At 41.5% G+C, this 21,877-nt stretch overlaps 1 long non-coding RNA gene across 1 annotated transcript in view; it reads left to right on the top strand.

Moving 5' to 3' along the window:
- LOC141982988 (uncharacterized) overlaps positions 1-21,877 on the top strand; it is a 70,209-nt gene that overhangs the window by 7,097 nt on the left and 41,235 nt on the right. Inside the window, exon 2 of the long non-coding RNA XR_012638260.1 lies at positions 6,218-6,302. This is a non-coding gene — a long non-coding RNA (uncharacterized LOC141982988). The remainder of the gene's footprint in view (positions 1-6,217; positions 6,303-21,877) is intronic.

The raw sequence follows: 21,877 nt of genomic DNA, 5'->3' as shown, positions 1-21,877 counted from the left end.
AGATGCTTCCAACCCCCTTCATGTCCTAGATCTGAAAAGCAACAAAGATATTTATGAACAGCAATGGTAAGGAACAGAATGCTAGGCTAATGCTAGAGTACTAATAACTAGGATGCTATGAATCAAATAAGTAATAAGCAGTCCTCCCTCCCGCCCATGGCTTGCAAGTGGAAAAATTAAAATTACAATGTTGCTAATATGTTAGGGGGCTTATTCCTTCACCCACTTACTTCCCTGGTCCTTCTCACATGAACAGAGAGCAACAATACCCGAAGTCCAAAGGTGCAAACAATCCAATGTTTATTGGGGTGAACTTCCAGCAAGCATGATTCTAGTTTCCTTCCTTAGTGTCCCCCTTCCCAGCTCTGACACCACAGAGCCTTATACCTGTGTCCCTGTTCCCATTCCCCACCTTAGCAAAACATGATTCCAATTTCCCCACCCCATTCCCTGTTCCCATTTCCTCCTTTAGCAAAACATGATTCCAATTTCCTCACCCCCATTCCGTGTTCCCATTTCCCCCACCCACCCCCTCTCTCCCTGATTGACTGCAGACTATATAGTAAAACTTGAGTTCTGCTTAACTATACCTTAACCAATCATTTTCCTGAAACTAACCAATCCTAATATATTGTAACATGATTATTTAACCAATTATATCCCACCACCTTAATTAGTTTACACCCAGCAAAATTAACTATACAGCAGACAGAAACAATCACAGAACCAGACAGAGATTATACAGACAAACAATGGGGAAATGGGGACTACAGTGATAGAACAAACACAGGAATGAGGATTTCACATCCCAGCTATTGATAAGTGAGTTCTTGCCAGACAGGATGCTAGCAAACTAAATTTCCTTTTACATCTTCTTGGCACTTCCCTTTCTCTGAAGGCGATAGGCATTATCAGGACAGGATTGTATTCCTAACAGCCCAATAGCACCTTATTTCAATGTGACTAGTTTGGAATGTGAGGATGTGACCGGTCGCTTCCCAGCTTATGGCTGCCTCTGCTGCTTAGCCAAAGATCTTAGCCTAAGCACAGGGCCTCAGACTGTCACAGTAAGAGAAGGCCCTTACACCAGCAGACAGTGATTTTGATTCTTTCTTTTATACCTCTATAACTAGCTAAGTGATAGGAATACACCTAAATTCTTAGAGTATAAGCCTTTACAGACAGGCCCGGATATCTATATCCTAACAAGAATCTTTTCTGCTAATTGTCTGCACATATTTGGCTAGCTCAAAACTGCTGATATTCATGTTATGGGGAACATTTTTTATTCAATTTGGCCATCCCTTGATTTTGGCCTTTTATTTATTATTATGCTCCTCCAAATGTGCAAGATGCTTCACAAACACACAAAGATGGACGGACCATGTCCCCAAAGAGCTTCCAGGCTTAGGCCCTTATCTTTTAAACACTTATGCACATTCTTAACTTTAGGCCTATACATTGTGTCAATGGAATGACTCAAAGGTGTAAAGTTAAACATGTGTGTGCATTTGTAGAACCAGGGTCTACATACAGATGTACCAAAACAGGGTAATCAATAAAGTAAGAGAGAAGTAGACAAAGTTCACGATAATAAAATCATGCAGCTCCTCATTTAAGGCATGTACACTTCTTGATTGTTCATTTACATTAATGTGTATTGGCATTTGCTTGGCTTTGTGGGGTTTAGACTGACATACATGGCTATGAATTTTATCAACCAAGGTGATTGTACACAAGGAGTCACATGATATTGGACCAAGTATACATACTTTTGAAATCAATATTTATACCCAACTACAGTTCATCAGAGTATTTTGAGCTCTTTTGAATCCCATCAAAAGACAAGCCCTTCAGAATTAGGAATAACTATTTAGTATTAATATTGCAATAGCACCCAAAGGCTTCAGTTACAAGCAGGAACCTACTGTGCTCGGCACTGTACTAACACATTGGAATATTTGGTCCATGTCACAAAGAGGGTGATCTTGCACATTTAATGCTATTCTGGTGCTTTGATCGTACTCCAATTAAAAGTACTCATCGGTGGAAGCTCCCTGCCAATTCTGAAAAGTACAGTACAATTCAATAAAAAAACAAAAGCCTAAAGTTTCATCATGAGTTCACATGGCAAAAATGATTTTTAAATTGTTTAATTAAAAAAAGAAAAATAAAAACCTCTAGGCTAAGGGATTGTTCCCAGCACACAAATCTCTAGAACAATGCAGGGATGGATGTAATCAACTGCTTATGGTGGCTGAGATTAAAGAAGGGTTTTGAAATTGCTCTTATTAAACTGATCTAACATAAAAGAAGTAAACAGTGGATTTTAATGACAAATTAAACAAATGGTTTAGCTCTGAGACAGCTGCTTTATACCAACCCTTTGATAGTATGTCTTCATTTTGTCTGTCCTATATTAGGGGCAAGACGGCTTTTGTGCTGCACAGCTAATGAATGCAGGGAAAACATTTTTGCACTGCAGAACTCAGATTAGATTTTAATATTTCATTTCAGAACTAATCTCACCTCTTCAAATTGATTTTATTGAAATGACACTACAAAAATACTAAAAAAAAAGTGTATGTAGAGTTTTTTTGAACATCGAGTTTGCAGATGGGAAACTGCATTCTCCGCTCACAGACAGATAAAGAAGAAATCTGTGCTGAACAAAAAGCCATGGAAGCCATAGAGCTGAGGTCTTCCCATATGTCTGCATAGCTTTTTGTGTTCTCAAAATTTGCAAAGTAAAGTGTTTAGCCCTTCCATATTCAAAGGTCACCTTGACAATGCAAACTGTAAGCATTTCTGTTGAGTCTGCATCCTGACAGAATTAACCAAGAATACTAAAAAAAAGAGTTAATTTCCCACACTCACCTTGAAGGAATGTTAACTAGGAAACTAATGATCAAGGGCCTGCTGCTGGTCCCCTAAAAGCCAATAGGAGTTTTGCAATTTACAGGAATGGGAGTCTAACAGTTTAAGCTTTTCAGATTTTACCCCTGTTAACCACTTCATCGCGGAATGAGAAACCAGATCCATCAAACAAATGCCCTTGCCCAGTACCGAGGCACATAACTTCCATTTCCTGATAAAAAAAACTGACAGAGGAATGCTTGCATCTTCAATCAGCTCTCAGGGGAAAACCAGCTAAACAGTAAGCTGTGTCAGTTGGAGTCATTGTTTTTACCCAGATCATGGAAAATAGCATAGAAGAGACAAGAATGACAATTCAATAGAGTGAATTAAAACAAATTCTAAACTATCTCTAACCTTTAGTCTAGATAGAGTTCACAATTTCAGTAAATCCTCTTACAGTTTTTGACTGAATTATGCCAGTCAAAACAGCAAAATTCCCTTTTTTTTAAACAACCCTTTGTTGTCCTTGTAAACCACTTAGTCCAAAACTGAAACATAGAGCTGCCCAGAAAATGGAAATCCCTTTGCACAGAAATGATGGTTTTGCAACTAGAGTATTTTTTCATTGGAAAATCATTCAGATGAAAAATTTTCAACCAGTTCTACTTACAGCAAACAGTGAGGACTATTTACATGTTCAAATTGCCTGGTGTGTATCTAATAACATAATATTAGGGCAAGCAGGTGATTTTTCAGATTCTTACAGTTACATTACGCATGAAGTAACCACATATCAACCACCAGGTAAATCCTTTTGCACACATGGTAGTGCTGGAATCCTTATGCCACTCAATGAAGTGGAATAATGGCACACCTTTTTTGGCCACTTTCAAGCCAATACAGCTTGTTGAGGGGGGAAAATAAGGGAGAGGGGAGAGAATTGTGATGTTTTCTGAAAATCAAATTTCCAATTTTTTTTTTCAAATTTGGAAGTGTGAAATTTCAAAATTAGAAACATTTCACCAGTTCTAGACTTGGTTGAAAAATAGCAAGAATGGAGAAAAAATATGAAAATACCATTGACATTGACTATGAAAATACCAATACTTTTCACCAAATGTTGAAATGTCAATTTTTTTTAAAAAAATGACCAATTCTAGTTGAAAAATTAGAAAGCTGGAGGAATCTAACTTTGTGACATCTAGTGCGCAGGATCAATATTTTCTCTCACTCTTGTCCAGCAGTCTGGTCTCCCTCAGATTCAGCTGGGATCCAAGTTCTAAACCTGTAGGAGCCAGGACTCAGAACAATAAATCAGTGGGATGTATGTTTACTCTGTCACTGCTTGGATTGATCTTGGATAATAAGGGTCTCCAACTCCTAAGGTCTCCAGCCTCATAGACTTTAAGGCCAGAAGGGACCATCATGATCATTTAGTCTGACCTCCTGCACATTGCAGGCCACAGAACCTTGCCCACTCACTTCTGTAATAGACCCCAAACTCTGGCTGAGTTACTGAAGTCCTCAAATCATGATTTAAAGACTTCACATTATAGAGAATCCACCATTTACACTAGTTTAAACCTACGAGTGACCCAGGCCCCATGCTGCAATGGCATGCAGTACAAGAATAAAACTCAACGTGGTCCAACCCCCCGCACCAAACCCCAACAGTCATAGGTCCACGTTCTCCTTGGTCTTTCCAGCACCTTTTGAACCTGCAGGATGCACCTGGATTGGAATGAATCACTGCGCAGGGTTCATTTATCCATTCCAGGTGTCAATGTTTGCCTGTGACATAGTCCAGCCACTCCCTGAATTGTCCAAAGGATGGATGTTCTGCAGTACTTGATAGCAGTCAGGGGAGCAAGAGCTGAAGGTTGCATTGGGAGCCTGCATTCTGGTAGCCAGCTCCAGTAAGTGTTCCAACAGCTCCTTCCTCTGCACTCTATCTTTCTCCTTTAACCACCAGTTCTGCTCCATAAATCTGTCTGCCTAATCTCTCTTCATGTTGCGCAGCCTCTGTCTCTCTTTCCACCCTGCAAGCATCCTTATTGAGTTGAGCCTGTTGGACCTGGATCTGCTGGTGCATTTGATCAAGCAGGGTTCCCATCAGCTCATTTCAGATGCTCTTTCTCTTCCCCTGCAGTAGGAACATGCAGGGTTCCCATCAGCTCATTTCAGATGCTCTTTCTCTTCCCCTGCAGTAGGAACATGCAGGCTCCAGTTGCCATGTGTTCCTCCTGGTGCCTTGTGTTGCTCCGATGGAGGTGAAAGGGCCTTGAACAGAGAGAGAGACAGAGAACATTATTGTCTGAGCCTGGTTAAAAAAAAGACATTTCACAGTTTATGAAAGGGGCTGCTTTAATTCAAGGACATATCTTCTGCTGGCAGGCTCTCTTCCAGGGGTGCTTGTGACAGGGGGTTATACTGTTGCCATCCTCACTCAGCCGAGGATCATGCACCAGGCACAGTGTTCAGTGCAGTTCCCATTATCCGACTGACTTTCTCATATAAGAGGGAGGACTACAGGGAGTTCCCAGAGATTAGAATCTTTGATTTTTTGGTAGTTTGTCTTCAGTCACTTGATCTGCTCTCTGCATTGATCTGCTGTCCTGTCAATCCTCAATGCCGCCAGCTGCTCGGATATCATTTTATACACCTGCTCATTTCTTGTGCTCTTGAGTCAATGCCTCGTCAGAGGTTAACCAGAATGTGGCTGTTTTTCTCTGGCCCGCCAGCAGTGCGCTTGATGCAGGACTTCATCTTATTACTTGCTGGCCATACCTAATCCATATTAGCACTGAATATACTTGTGTTTGTTGTTTCCAGTTGAGCAGTCCATATGGAAATGAAGGGTTAAACGTTGAGCAGCTGTGTTCAAACTAGGAGGTTGCTTCTGGTTCCTGGGAAGTGAGTGGCAAACTTTGGAATTGAAGGGCTGGGAAGCGTAGCCCCAGGGGATTGTGGGATAGCACTGATGGATTCTCCAGACCCGTGTCTGACAACTCGGACTTGATCTGCATCCACACTGCAAAATGCCTGGGCTCTGACCCATGTCATAGTGGGACTTGGGCTCCAACCCACCCCGCTTGGAGGGTCTGGGGGGCCAAACTCAAGAAGAGTTATTAGCTCGTCGGACTAATTTCTGTGTGGACAGTAGGAGGCTTTGGCTCAAATCTGAGTCTCAGTCTGGGATTAGTGTGCTGTCTGGTCATACACAAAGGGTACATCTACACTGGGCTAAAAGACCCGCATCATGGCCGTGGCCTAGAGCTCTACCCTAAGGGCCTAGAGAGTGAGCATGCGGACGACAGGAAAGAAGCTGACATATTATTATTGTATTCTCTGTACTCAGGTGCAGGCCACCTATGGGCAGTAAAACAGTTACTCCTGTTTACCTCACTCACTTGAGGAGGAGGAACAGCACTGCCTCATTTCAGGTGAGTGACTCTCCTTCCCCAAACCACACAACAAAGGAAGGACAAAGCCATAACTCACTTAAGGCCTAGAGGATCCTCAAAGGTATTTCGAGTGCCTAACTTCCACTGGTCCCAATGGGAGTGGACTGAACTATACCATGTGGTCTGTTTCTTTGCGGGACCGTGTGAGTGCTGAGCCTACCGGCCTGATAGGCAAGGCTGAGCGCTGAGAGCTTCTTAATGAGGCTTTGATCCCTAAGTCCTTTAGCACCCGTCAACCCTTAACCAGGTGTAGCCAGACAGCCAGCCCCCCCCTCTCAGACCAGCATTGCAGAAGCCAAAACAGGGCACTTAACATAAATTCCAGCACAGCCTTTGAAGCTGAGAAAAGCACAGGTGTGCTGCTACAATGTGCCTCTGGGAACATATACAACGATTAGGCTCACAGCAGGCAGAGGCGCTGTGACAGACATGGCTCTTAGCCCCTACTAAATAGCATGATGCACACACACCAACATCCTAGGTGGGAAAATATTTACCCTAATAAAAGGAATGTCTGGTAGTCGAAACTTATTGTTTCTCTCCCTTGCAAGTGTGAACTACTCTTGCGAGAGCTGGCGTCGCCCAGACAGACCAGCCCCAATTTGGCATAAGAAAGGAGAAAGAGAATAAAGGAGTACAGAGGTATAAGTAGGGGACCTACAGCACCATGATTTTTGAGTGCTTTTCACTATCTATCTGCTGGTCAGATAAGTGACAGCCTCCCAAGGCTTCTGCAGCTAAGAGGGTCCCTAAGCCTTGTCCCTTATTCGTCTTTCCGCGGAATTGAGTGACCGATCCTGGCTTGGCACCGCTGGAATCGAGAGATGCAAGGAGGGTAAGAAGCACCCACACCTGATCTCCTATCTTTAGTGTACACATATTTTGAAATAGAGCTCTATACTTTGTTTTCTTTCTTTGGGATTGTGGCTTCAGTTTGTAACTTGTTTGTGTGTGTAACATCTCTACATTTAAATAAGTAGGCACTAGCAATTTTGTAACCACATGATTAGAATCTAGTTTAATAAATTTTGGTAACCATTGTGCATAAGCCTGACTTGTTTCTCTGGTTTACTGTAAAGCAGCCAACACAATTAAAGAACCTCAGCCATTTTGGCTATAAAGCCTGGCCATTAGGTGAGAGTACTAAGAGCCTAGCGTTGAGTTGTGCCGCCTCCACGGGGCAAACTCTTGGGGCACCTGTCAGTCAATCCTGACTGCCCGCTGCGAAGGAGCTCTGAGCTCTAGCAGTTAAAGTCACGGGTGTGGAGAGGCTCTTAGTGCTGCCATTGGGGCACCTGTCAGTCAGTGTTGACTGCCCGCTGCGAAGGAGCTCTGAGCTCTAGCAGTTAAAGTCACGGGTGGTTAGGACCTTGGGGCATCCGTCAGCCTAGCCCGGGCTGCCCGCCGCAAAGGGACAGTGCGTCCTAGCGGTTAAAGTCACGGATGGTATAAAACGGGCATAGCTGGCACCTCACCAAACATCCTTGGCCATCGGCTAACACCAGGGGCCAGGCTACTCAGGAAGACCAGGGCTTTAAAAAGCCTGTTCCTAAGCGACCAGAGGAGCTAGTGAACAGGAGCAGCTAACAGGGGAGTTTTGCGAGGGAGTTTACAAGGGTAGTGTGAGGGGGGCGGGGGGTGCTACATACACTTACCATTCCTTAAACTTAAAGCCAAAACCACCTCCTGATAAAAACAAAAAATCAATAAAGGAACGAGCTTCAGGGGTAAAAAGAGAATGCAGGCAGAAGTCCAGCAACAGGGTGGGGGCTACCCAGTTTGTTGCACTCAGTGCAGCATGTGTGATTACCTGTCCTATGGGCGGGTAGTGTATAAGTGCATTCAGTGCAAGGAGTTCCTGGCCCTCAGAGATCGTGTATGGGCTTTGGAGACCAGAGTGGCTGAACTGGAGGAGCTGAGGGAGACAGAGAGATACATAGATGAGACTTTCTGGGACACAGTAGAACGGTCCCACCCCTGATCTGACAGCCTCTGTGCTGTTGAGGAGGATGAAAGTCTCAGGGAAGAACATCCAACTGGAGCAGAGGGAAACAATCCCATAGTTGGGACCCTCCTTCCAGATGATGTTGTGGTATCCTCTCGCACTGATGATTTAGTTGGGGATTGGTCCTGCTTTGAGCAGGGGGTTGGACTAGATGACCTCCTGAGGTCCCTTCCAACCCTGATATTCTATGATTCTATCACTCCGGGGAGGGAACTTCAGTTATTAGGAAGATATAGGTATTACTAATGGGTGATTTGATTATTAGAAACATAGATAGCTGGGTTTGCGATGACCGGGAGAACCGCATGGTGACTTGCCTGCCTGCTGCGAAGGTTGTGAATCTCTTGAGACATCTAGATAGACTTATGTGTATGCGCGGGAGGAGCCAGCGGTCATGGTGCATGTTGGTACCAGTGACATAGGGAAGGATAGAAGAGAGGTCCCGGAGGCCAAATTTAGGCTGCTAGGTAAGAGATTGAAGTCCAGGACCTCCATGGCAGCATTCTCTGAAATGCTCCCAGTTCCACGTGCAGGGCCAGTTATTCAGGCAGAACGGCAGAGTCTCAGTGTGTGGATGAGACGATGGTGTAAGGAGGAGGGGTTTCGATTTATTAGGAACTGGGGAAAATTCTGGGAAAGGGGGAGCCTATATAGGAAGGATGGGTCCACCTAAACCAAAATGGAACCAGATTGCTGCATTTAACATTAAAAAGGTCATAGAGCAGTTTTTAAACTAAGGGCTGGGGGAAAGCCGACAGGTGCGGAGGAGCACGTGGTTCGGAGAGACACATCCCTTAGGGGAGGATCTATAAATTGAGATTCCCTATGTCCTAATAAGGAGGACAGGATGGAAGATGATAAAATACAGGTAGGATCTGATGAGAAACAGTCAAATGAAAAAAAGTCCCATTCAATTACATCATGTAATGGCAGGCAGCTAAAAAGTGACAAGTTTTTTAAGAGCTTATATACCAATGCTAGAAGTCTAAATAATAAGATGGGTGAACTAGAGTGCCTCTCAGAAACTTGGTGGAATGAGGATAATCAATGGGTCATAGAAATATCAGGGTACAAAATATATCGGAAGGACAGAACAGGATGTGTTGGTGGGGGAGTGGCACTATATGTAAAAGAAAGCATAGAATCAAATGAAGTAAAAATCTTAAATGAACCAAACTGTACCTAAGAATCTCTATGGATAGTAATTCCATGCTTGAATAATAAGACTATAGCAGTAGGAATATATTACCGACCACCTGACTAGGATGGTGAAAGAGACTGTGAAATGATCAGGGATATTAGGGAGGCTATAAAAATAAAAAACACAATAATAATGGGGGATTTCAATTATCCCCATATTGACTGGGTAGATATCGCCTCAGGAAGGGATGCAGAGATAAAATTTCTTGACACCTAAAATGACTGCTTCTTGGAGCAGCGAGTCCTGGAACCCACAAGAGGAGAGGCAATACTTGATTTAGTCCTAAGTGGAGCACAGGATCAGGTCCAAGAGGTGAATAGAGCTGGAGCACTTGGTAATAGCGACCATAATATAATTAAATTTAACATCCCTGTGGTGGGGAAAACACCACAGCGGCCCAAACACTGTAGCATTTAATTTCAGAAAGGGGAATTACACAAAAATGAGGAGGTTAGTTAAACAGACATTAAAAAGTACAGCACCAAAAGTAAAATCCCTGCAAGCTGTGTGGAAACTTTTTAAAGACACCATAATAGAGGCTCAACTTAAATGTATATGCCAAATTAAAAGAACATATTAAGAGAACCAAAAAGGAGCCACTGTGGCTAAACAACAAAGTAAGAGAAGCAGTGAGAGGCAAAAAGGCATCCTTTAAAAAGTGGAAGTTAAGTCCTAATGAGGAAAATAGAAAGGAGCATAAACTCTGGCAAATAAAGTGTAAAAACATAATGAGGAAGACCAAAAAGGAATTTGAAGAATAGCTAGCCAAAGACTCAAAAAGTAATAGCAAATTTTTTTTTAAGTACATCAGAAGCAGGAAGCCTGCTAAATATCCAGTGGGGCCACTGGACGATGGTGATGATAAAGGAGCACTCAAGGACGATAAGGTCATTCTGGAGAAACTAAATGAATTCTTTGCATCAGTCTTCATGGTTGAAGATGTGAGGGAGATTCCCAAACCTGAGCCATTCTTTTAAGGTGACAAACCTGAGGAACTGTCCCAGATTGAGGTATCATTAGAGGTATCATTTTGGAACAAATTGATAAACTAAACAATAACAAGTCACCAGGACCAGATGGTATTCACCCAAGAGTTCTGAAGGAACTCAAACGTGAAATTGCAGGACTACTAATTGTCATCTGTAACCTATCATTTAAATCAGCTTCTGTACCAAATGACTGGGAGGATAGCTAATGTGACACCAATTTTTAAAAAGGGCTCCAGAGGAGACCCCGGCAGTAAGGCAGTAAGCTTGACTTCAATACCAGGAAAACTGGTTGAGACTGTAGTAAAGAACGAAATAGTCAGACACATAGATGAACATAATTTGTTGGGGAATAGTCAACATGTTTTTTGTAAAGGGAAATCATGTCTCACCAATCTACTAGAATTCTTTGACGGGGTCAACAAGCATGTGGACAAGGGGGATCCAGTGGATGCAGTGTATTTAGATTTTCAGAAAGCCTTTGACAAGGCTCTTAAGCAAAGTAAGCAGACATGGGATAAGAGGGAAGGTTCTCTCATGGATTGGTAACTGGTTAAAAGATAGAAAACAAAGGGTAGGAATAAATGGCCAGTTTTCAGAGTGGAGAGAGGAAAATAGTGGTGTCTCCCAGGGGTCTGTACTGGGACCAGTCCTATTCAACATATTCATCAATGATCTGGAAAAACGGGTAAACAGTGAGGTGGCAAAATTTGCGGATGATACCAAACTACTCAAGATAGTTAAGTCTCAGGCAGACTGCGAAGAGCTACAAAAGGATCTCTCAAAACTGGGTGACTGGGCAACAAAATGGCAGATGAAATTCAATGTTGATAAATGTAAAGTAATGCAAATTGGAAAAATAATCCCAACTATACATTTAAAATGATCGGGTCTAAATTAGCTGTTACCACTCAAGAAAGAGATCTTGGAGTCATTGTGGATAGTTCTCTGAAAACATCCGCTCAATGTGTAGTGGCAATCAAAAAAGTGAACAGAATGTTTGGGAATCATTAAGAAAGGGATAGATAATAAGACAGAAAATACCATATCGCCTCTATATAAATCCATGGTACGCCCACATCTTGAATACTGTGTGCAGATGTGGTCGCCCTATCTCAAAAAAGATATATTGGACTTGGAAAGGTTCAGGAAAGGGCAACAAAAAAGATTAGGAGTATGGAATGGCTGCCATATGAGGAGAGATTAATAAGACTGGGACTGTTCAGCTTGGAAAAGAGACGACTAAGGGGGGATATGACAGAGGTCTATAAAATCATGACTGGTGGGAAGAAAGTAAATAAGGAAGTGTTATTTACTCCTTCTCATAACACAAGAACTAGGTCACCCAATGAAATTAATAGGTAGCAGGTTTAAAACAAACAGAAGGAAGTATTTTTCACACAACGCACAGTCAACTTGTGGGACTCCTTGCCAGAGGATGTTGTGAAGGGCAAGACTATAACAGGGTTAAAAAAAGAGCTAGATAAATTCATGGAAGATAGGTCCATCAATGGCTATTAGCCAGGATGGACAGGGATGATGTCCCTAGCCTCTGTTTGCCAGAAGCTGGGAATGGGTGACAGGGAATGGATCACATTACCTGTTCTGTTCATTCCCTCTGGGGCACCTGGCATTGGCCACTGTCGGAAAAGAGGATACTGGGCTAGATGGACCTTTGGTCTGACCCAGTATGGCCTTTCTTATATTCTATGAGTTGAGCACATAAATTCCTTTGAGGATCTGCACGCTAGACCCTCCCACCATCACTGCAATATCATTCACTTTTCTACATGTATGTTGGAATTTACTGATTAAATTTAGACCTGAAAGGAGATGACTTAAAGGAGATTTAACTGAGATATTCAGAATCATAAAGAATTTAAATGGTATATTTTTCACACTGTCCCAAAATGAGAAGAAAGGGGACACTCAAATTAAATTACTGGCCATTAAATTTAGAACTAAACTGAAATATATCTTCACGTAGTAAATAGTCTTTGATTCAAATACATCTGGTAGATAATTTATTACAAATAATAACATTAATAGTTATGTATCAAGGCCCAAACCTGCAGCTAGTGTACATCTCCATAACTCCACTTAAGTCAGTGCTTCAGGAGGCAAGTTCATCATCACAGAGGTTAGGCAGGAATACTTGCTCCCATATTTTTCCCCAATCTACAATAATAGCTGAGATCATTGTTTTTCTTCCCTGCCTCTGAAGCTTCAAGTATTAGCTGTAGGATATCACATTTAATGGTACAGGGGCCTGACAAATCCAACCTTCCTATGGGAACAAGCAGTTCCAGACTTTGGATCCTGTAGTTTCAATAGTTGCTAGTCTCTTTAGTTCAGATCCTCAAAGGTATTTGGTGCCTAACTCCCACTAAAACCACCTCTTCTTTTGGCTACAGCCAGCCAAAGAGTAGGAACAACAGGCCTAGATCCTCCAAGGTCTTTAGGTACCTAACTCCCATTGATTTCAACAGGAGATTTTTGGATGTCTGTAGCCTAGAGAAGATGATCCACTGTTTCATGCAGAACCAATGCCAGTTCTTATATTTTGCCTCTCCCACTCCCCTCATCATAGGTAAGCAGAGTCAATATCAGTCAAGACCAGTTGGGGCTCCTCACCTTTTGTTGTTTGTCCACTTCTCAGGGCTGGTGCAGCGTCTGCACCTTGACTCCTTTCAGAATGAGCTGGTCCCCTGCTGCTGTGATCACCCTGGGCTTGCCTGCACAATGCCTCCAGGCAGTATTTCTATGTCAGATACAATATGTTTCAACATTCAGTGCAGTCTGAACAAATTTCCGAGGCACCCACTGCAATACAACCTGACATTCTGGTGATCACAAATGCTGCGTCATCCTTTCCTCCAACATTCAGCAGTTCTGATATGGCAGAGGTATAATCAAGTGTGAGGAGGCATATGTGTCACTAATAAAGCATCACTATCTCTGAGGAAGGACAGTTTTTGCAGAAGAGTTGTCCTTAGTACTCAAACTTTGATTAGTACCAAGGCTTTGGTGAGAAACATGCACTTCCATATATGTATCTGTGGAATAATTGTGCTAAGGGAAGATGGGTTTCCAATGATTACTCTTATAATATATTGCTGTTCTAGCTCATGTGAACAGCATTAAAGATCCCAGTAGAAAGAAAGAGTTATCAAGGGCAGAAGGTGAAGTCTATTGGATGTCAATGAATCAGGATGTAACAAGATAATATAATGAAGTAATTATGCTTTCTGTGGTAATATCTCAAGAAGAGCTTAATGATTAGCTAGGAGGGAAGTTAATGTGGACCTAGAGACCTAATTATCAGACCTCAGCCTCCATTAGTGTGCAGGCTGCTTTGTGGGTGTAAACAACTGCGTGTGTATTTTTATTAAGCTAATGCCTGCAGATATTTATCACATGGAGGTGCAGGCTCTGTCACAGGTCCAGTCAGGTGCTCCCACTTAACCACTGAGACTGCCGTGAGATGACCCAGCCACTAGATCCTGCATGTTTTTTAAGCCTCCAGCCAGCCCAATTCCTCTGCCAGGTGATTCCCAGCCTCTTCAGGTGATCCCCAACTCCTACCAGGTGACTTTGTTGGCAGGTGACCACTCCCCTGCCAAACCATTTCTTCTGGATGGGAGCCTCTCTATTGTCCAGGATGTTTGCATTTGAATAGAGGACCTTCCCAAGTTAACGACCCTCTATTGTCAGCCCACATCTTGGAATTTGAGTCCAACATGGAAGCAAAGAAACCACAGGAAAGGCTACCGGCCACCACATTCAAAATGGAGTTTTCAGTCTGGTAGAGTACCGAGGAGATGCATGGGGGTGGGGAGGCAGGGTTGTCCTCCCCCCCGGCCCTCAATCCACCCCCACCCCCCCCATGGCAGGCATGGGTTGCCTCTGGTAGAGTGAGTTCATAATCTGCCACAAAAACAACAAATTGTACAGATTCTCAAATCATCACAGGTTCTAAGGCTATGTGTGGAGACTTCTCCAAGCCACTGCACTGGAGTAAACTCTGAAGAGTGTCTCCTCTGACATTACATGAGGCCTCCAGGAGAAAATTCATTTCTCCTTTTCGTCTCCCTTGTTTTCCCCAGTTTTCATCTGAGATACATGCAGTGCATGCTGTGCAGTGTATCAGTCCCAGAGGAAAATTTCATTTTTTAAATAACCCTGTTTTGCAGGAAGTAGCAGTGAAAGGCAAAATGATCAGGAACTGCCTTCAGCCAATGTGTGAAGGCATGCGACAGTACTAACAAATGGTAGCACTAACATCACGTACCTACTGCATCAGTGTGGGTGGGGATATGCGTGTGTACACAGTCCTATATCCATGTCTACCACAGCGTATGTGGACTCTTAGGCATGGGTATGGGAAACACGTGAGAGCATTACACAAACCACTACTCGGGTACACATGCAAGTGTAGTCATAGGCTAAGGGTGAGAGAGTAGTTAGTCTCAATGCCTATTCAGTTCAATCTTTAGTGTCCCTGCTGAGGTTGTCAAAATTGCTACCGGTTGTAGTGGTTATTTTTATGATGTGGACCTCTGTCAATTAGGAATGGAGCTAAGATCATGGAATATACGTTTTCCTTGTAAAAGGAATCAGTACAGCACTACAACAATTTTGGTATGGACAAGTCAGTCAGATCTCAGTACATAACAGAAGCAGGAAAGCTTAACAAATCAATATATGACTGGAGCTGATCAAACAGCTGAAGATTATTTTTGCTCTACATACCTGTAGTCTGACCTTATATAAATATTTGTGTGCACCAATTGTTTTACACAAAGACAACTCTAGAGATGTAAAACTGAAGAAGCTGAGATTAAAGGTTGAGCCTGTTCATCTAACAAAAGGTTAGTATTGAAACAGACATAATTCAGAAGGTAGATATGGGATTCCTCATGTGTTTAAGGTTAAGTAGCTGTGTAAGCATTTGCAGAACTGAGGCCTTATATGTGCTATAATCCACATAAAGTTTACATAATCCCATATATGATATGCAAACGCCATCATTCTGGTATTAGTTCATTTAACTTTGTATATAAAGTATTTCCCTTGTAGACAGAGACTTTAGTTTGTAGTGCTCATTTAATAAAAATTCCTATAGAAAAATGAAACATCAATTTACAATAGAATGATATACAAAAAATAAAATATCAAAAATCTTATCCTAAGTGACAGCAGCCCAAACCCCACACTGTCTTCTGAAAGGGTAGTTAATTATTACATGTAACGTAACAGATTTAATTTATACAAGTCTGTTCCCTTGTTTTAGCGAAGTAAAAATAAGAAACAATGGCCTAGTTATAAATCTAGTAATTTTATCTTTCAGCATTTGTTTTCTTGCTGTGAAACTCTTTTACAAGCTTAATTTCAATTGAAATGAGAAGTACGCAAATGTAAAACAAAAGTGCTATGTTTTCAGTTTGTTTTCTAATAAAAGGATGACAGAAGTATAATAGTAATAAATAGAAGCTGTTTGGTTATTATTAGTTATTCTTTTATATATTATAAGGGCAACCTATGTTGCTTTATACTGGAGATGAATCAGTGGAATATATGAAAATCCAGTATATATATTAATCCATGGGTTAATCAATCACGTGGGCAGGACTGACACCAGAGTTTTTTCCCATAGAGGCTCAGTTTAATATCATCCTCCTCCTTTAATCTATTTTCTAACTTCCAAGCCTGAAACATCTCATCATATGAGCCATGCTCCGTGAAGAATAGGGAGTTGAAAAGACAGGACTAAAATAGCATTGCTGATACTGACACCACAAGAAGAAAGTCCAGCCAGTGGTGGACAGCAGGAGCAGCAAGTAAGCCATTTCTGAATAGTATGATGCTTCTGATTTCTTCAGTGGGTGGCAAGACTATCTAGGAAAAATCTCTCCCTTTTTAAAATGATGTAGCTAGATATGTTTTTTCAGGTTTAAACATCTGTCCCTCCAATTTTCACAAGAGATGGCTAAACCTAGACTCTTCAGTGGTTCAGATCAGCATCCAAATGTTAGTCATCTCTTGTGAAAATCCAAATGTTTGAATGCTGATCTGTCACTGACTGGGCCAGAAAACAAAAAAATTTCAATATGTAAACAATTAAGCTTAAGTCCTCCTAAAATCATGCAAAATGCAGGTGTGAGAAAATTAACACAACAAAAATATTATACAGCTTTTTTTAAAACCCCTAATTTTTTTTGGTTGCTGTGAATCGTATGCAAAGGGTTGGATCCATTCATTCTTATTTTATCCAAACCACTCACACATCCCTAATTTACACCTCAGAGGATGAAGCTGATGAGATGGGGGCAGGGGCAGTTGAGTTGATGACACTGATTCATTGGTTATGAAGTTCTTTCTCCCTCCCTTCCTGTGAAACATCGGAGCTCTTTCCCCAAGACCCCAATGAAAATATCTTTGTGCTGGCTTAGTAGTTAAATAATTTTTAATAGAACAGTTGTATCCCAGATATGAATAGCCATGCTGCATGTCTGTCACCCTCGGTGATCCATGTGCATAGTAAGAAATCTTACTTGGTTGACCTGGGGCAGGGTCTTTGATCTCTAAGTTATTAGTTCAAATCTAGCCCTGGTTGGTAGCAATTGAAAGTTTGCTACTATCTAATGGATGCTCAGTGATCAATTTAAAACAAGCCTGAAAGTTTCATCCAAGTTTCTAGCATACAAACGTCAAGCACACCCCAATGCAAACTAATTAGGACCCTTGTTGGAAGTCTCAGCAGAGAGCTGGAGGTTGAGTGGAATGGAGAATGAATCTCCCCCCACCCTTAGATGTTGTTCTTTCAACGTGCAGCTCGGGAAGAAACCTGGTGGTGCGAGGAAGTCTGCACTAAGGCTGCTTTCTTCTGCGAATAAATGTCTCCAATGTTGGGCACCTTCCCTAAGTAGCAAATGCACAGAAAAGTTAAAAGAAAGAAAATTAAAAATATACTTAGTAAGGAAGTCCGGAAAGGAGATCAAGGAGAGAGTCCACAGCACTGTGATCAAGAAATATATTCTTCTTACTGGTGCCATTTCATCTCTTCTGCCTCTCAACCTGCTTGTTCCATCTCTGCTCACGCCACAGTGAACATTTACTCATGTAAGCATTCTCCCTTGAGGTACAATTAGTCCCTTCACGTGTCTGTGGTATTTTTTTTGTGTGTGTTCTTTGTGGGAGAAGTAGGGTACTGATAAGTTATATCAAAATGGCATTTTCTTAAGGAACTCATTTTCATGTAAGGTAGGTATTAATTATTAAACATCCACCGTTCACTTTTCCAAGTACCAGGCAAAGCAGGTCACCTTGCTACTTATGGGTATTTTTGACTGCATGCTCAAGTAACCAGGCAGGCCATTTATGTAGTCTGCCTTTCCTCACATCAGGTACAGCTAAGTCTACCTTTCATTTACCTGTGGCTATCATAGAGCAATTTCACAGCGACGGCACTAACCAGTATATAACCCAGCCAGATATGGGTTATATAACTTTTTTGGAGATGGGGCAACCACATCTGCACATAGTATTCAAGATGTGGGAGTACCATGGATTTCTATAGAGGCAATATATTTGCTGTCTTATTATCTATCCCTTTCTTAATGATTCCCAACGTTCTGTTTGCTTTTTTCACTGTTGCTGCACATTGAGTGGATGTTTACAGAGACCTATTCACAACGACTGCAAATCTCAAGAACAGTGAATCATCGTTTACATAACCCACAAACTTTAGCTTTGTGCTAAGAATAAGTCAATCTGCCTATATAAAGTGTTGTCCACAAATAGATTCTGCCCTCTAAATATTTTCTACTTGGCTGGAGTTCTCCAAGGACTGATTCTCTATTTTATTCTCTTGAAAGTTCAATGATGAGAGAAAGGTCAGAAGTACTAGCAACAGTTTAAACTATGAAAAAATGGTTTTGTTATCATTTCTTTAAATTCTCCTGTTCATGGAATTCTCCTAAACCTCACCTCCTTGGAATCAATTTTAAGAATAGGCATTAGGTACTCTTTGACCTCATTTCTAGTTCTTCAAAGTGAGAGTATGTTCTTTAAGAGGCCCACAATTCAGCAGTAAACATTAATTTCAGTTTGAAACTAGGTACACAAGATCTCACCTCAAGAGTGAATTTTAGATAGTCCCAAGCAGGCTGCGAAGAGCTACAAAAGGATCTCTCAAAACTGGGTGACTGGGCAACAAAATGGCAGATGAAATTCAATGTTGATAAATGCAAAGTAATGCACATTGGAAAACATAATCCCAACTATACATATAAAATGATGGGGTCTAAATTAGCTTTTACCACTCAAGAAAGAGATCTTGGAGTCATTGTGAATAGGTCTTTGTAAACATCCACTCAATGTGCAGCAGCAGTGAAAAAAGCAAACAGAATGTTGGAAATCATTAAGAAAGGGATAGATAATAAGACAGCAAATATATTGCCTCTATATAAATCCATGGTACTCCCACATCTTGAATACTGTGTGCAGATGTGGTTACCCCATCTCAAAAAAAGATATAGTGAACTTGGAAAAGGTTCAGAAAAGGGCAACAAAATGATTAGGGTATGGGGAGAGATTAATAAGACTGGGATTTTTCGGCTTAGAAAAGAGACGACTAAAGGGGATATGATAGAGGTCTATGAAATCATGACTGGTGTGGAGAAAGTAAATAAGAAAGTGTTTTTTACTCCTTCTCATAAAACTAGGGGTTACCATTTGAAGTAGGGATCACCAAATGAAATTAATAGGCAGCAGGTTTAAAACAAACAGAAGGAAGTATTTTTTCACACAATGCACAGTCAACCTGTAGAACTCCCTGCCAGAGGATGTTGTGAAGGCCAAGACTATATCAGGGTTAAAAAAAGAACTAGATAAGCTCAAGGAGGATAGGTCCATTAATGGCCAGGATGGGCAGGGATGGGGTCCCTAACAGAAGCTGGGAATGGGCGACAGGATGGATCACTTGAAGATTACCTGTTCTGTTCATTCCCTCTTGAGCGCCTGGCATTGGCCACTTTCGGAAGACAGGATACTGGACTAGATGGACCTTTGGTCTGACCCACTGTGGCCGTTCTTATGTTCTTATGTATGTTCTTATTTTAATTAATTTCAAGGAGTCAGCTGGTGATGCCTGTGGAAGAAGACGATAGTATGAACCTGACCTTTGTGTGCAAACCTGGACTTTTCATTTATTGTAGAATCGAATTTACCCACAAAGTAAAAAAATAAAAAAGTCCTTAAAACACCCAGAGTTGTTTGGGAGATTCTTGAAGCCATTGGCAAAATCTGAATACTCCAAACCAGGTCTCAGTACCTGGTAAATGCAGAAATACTATATTTTCCTGATTATAAGGAATTGTTTTTTCTTTCTTTGCACAACTAGATATAGGCCCAAGTCAACCCCCTAATTCCTTGAATTTAGTGGATGTTCATATTTGGATTTGTACATTGTAACTGGCTTTTAGCTCTACAAAGAGATAAGCTCATAAATCCCAGAACTGAATATCTCCTCCCCATTTGGAGAAGGTTGGATCCTGATCTAAACTTTGCTTCTCCGGCTCTTTTCATACATAATAGAATAAATTCATACTTTAAAAGGACGGGAGGGACCACTACTGTGATCATCTAGTCCGACCCCCTGTATAGGAGCCCTTAGAACTTTCCCAAATTAATTCCTGTTTGAATTGTTGCATACATTTTAGGAAAACATCCAAATTTGATTTAAAAGTTTCCAGTGAACAATCCACCAGAAGCCTTGTTAAGTTGTTCCAATGCTTAATTACCCTCACTGTTAAAAATATGAACCTTACTTCTAGTATAGACCTTTGTCAGTAAACAGAAGAGTTGCCCTGAACTGGCACACTTCAGGGCAACTGCACTTGTGTTTCCCCTCAGTGGTTCAGACAGGCCAACCACTGGCAGGTTTCCAGATCTCCAGCTGTTACCTTTCTTGGGGGGAGACCTACATCTCTCTCCTTTGTGACCAGGGTATTTCCAGGCTGACCAGTTACCTGCCTTCATTATGTTATTCCCAGCAAAAGACAGACTGCCTAAGCAGGCCTGCTTGCTTTCTCTTCAGAGACGGATAACACAGTAATTACCAAAAATTATAAATGATTATACAGCACTTGCTATGTGAGCATATTTTTTCTCATGGTAAACTCATTGCGGAAAAAAACATATTAAAACAATAAAAGAACCTACACGCACAGTAATAAGCTTACCAGGAATCACACCCAACTGTCTCCAACATGCGCTCTGGCAAATGAGTACTTCACACGCCCCCACCAAGGAATCACTTTTGCATCTTCATGAGAAGTTTAGTCCATCCTTTATACAGTTTGGAGGTCTTTGATCTAGAGTTTCCAGGGTTACATAATCAGCTAGTCAATGGGTCTCTGCTCAAAGTGCAGATTCAAAAGGATGGATTCAAGTTGGGTGATTTGCATATCCCTCTCCCCCTCCCCCCAAGTATTTCCTAGGAAATCCCCTTCACACATATTGTCCAAAAAGTCCTTTGCAGTATCTAATATTTTCCAGACATTGCATTAGTCATGTTCTTCCACTTAAAGAAGTTCCATACAGTCCCACAATAGTACATAAACATTTGTATTTTCAATACAATGGACTCCCAAAATATTTAGCCTTAATCCAATAAAGTTTAACTTAATTCCATCAGGTTTGTCCAGATATTGTCATATATGTCACAAATTTCTGTTCCCAGTATAGGTACTTATAGACTATGATCAAATCACTCTTTATCCACCTCTTTGGTAAACTAAATGGCTCCTTGAGTCTTTCACTATCAGGCATTTTTTCTAACCCTTTAATCATTCTTGTGGTTTTTCTCTCAACCTTCTCTAGGGCATTATATACCCTACACAGTTTTGTCGACAAAACTTTGTAGTGTATACATCAATATACACTTATATTATTAAATATATTTCGATGACCAAATAGTGGCGCTGTACACAGTGCAATGCTCCCCCGACCAATTTAACTCTCCTGCTACCTCAACATAATAAAACCACCTCGACGAGTGGCATAGAGCTTTTTGTGACGAAGTTAGAGTGCAGAAGTGTCAGTGTAGACACTGCATTTGCTAATGTTGCTCTCCTTTTCGGTGCCAGAGCACCAGCTGTGGACGTGCTCTGTTTACACAAGATGCATTGTGTGAACATGCACAAGCAATGTACCGGTAATTACAGCGGGTTATGATCGTTGACATATCTTAAGTAGTCTTAACTCTGTAGTGTAGCCATGGCCTAATTTTTCAACGTCCTTCTTGAATTGTGGACACCAGAGCTGGACACACTATTCTAATATGGTCATATTAGTGCCA

The sequence above is a fragment of the Natator depressus genome, chromosome 1 (genome assembly GCF_965152275.1).
Source record: "Natator depressus isolate rNatDep1 chromosome 1, rNatDep2.hap1, whole genome shotgun sequence".
NCBI lineage: Eukaryota > Metazoa > Chordata > Testudines > Cheloniidae > Natator > Natator depressus.
The sequence above is the reverse complement of the archived record's forward strand: the minus strand, read 5'-3'. Positions and strand labels throughout refer to the sequence as shown.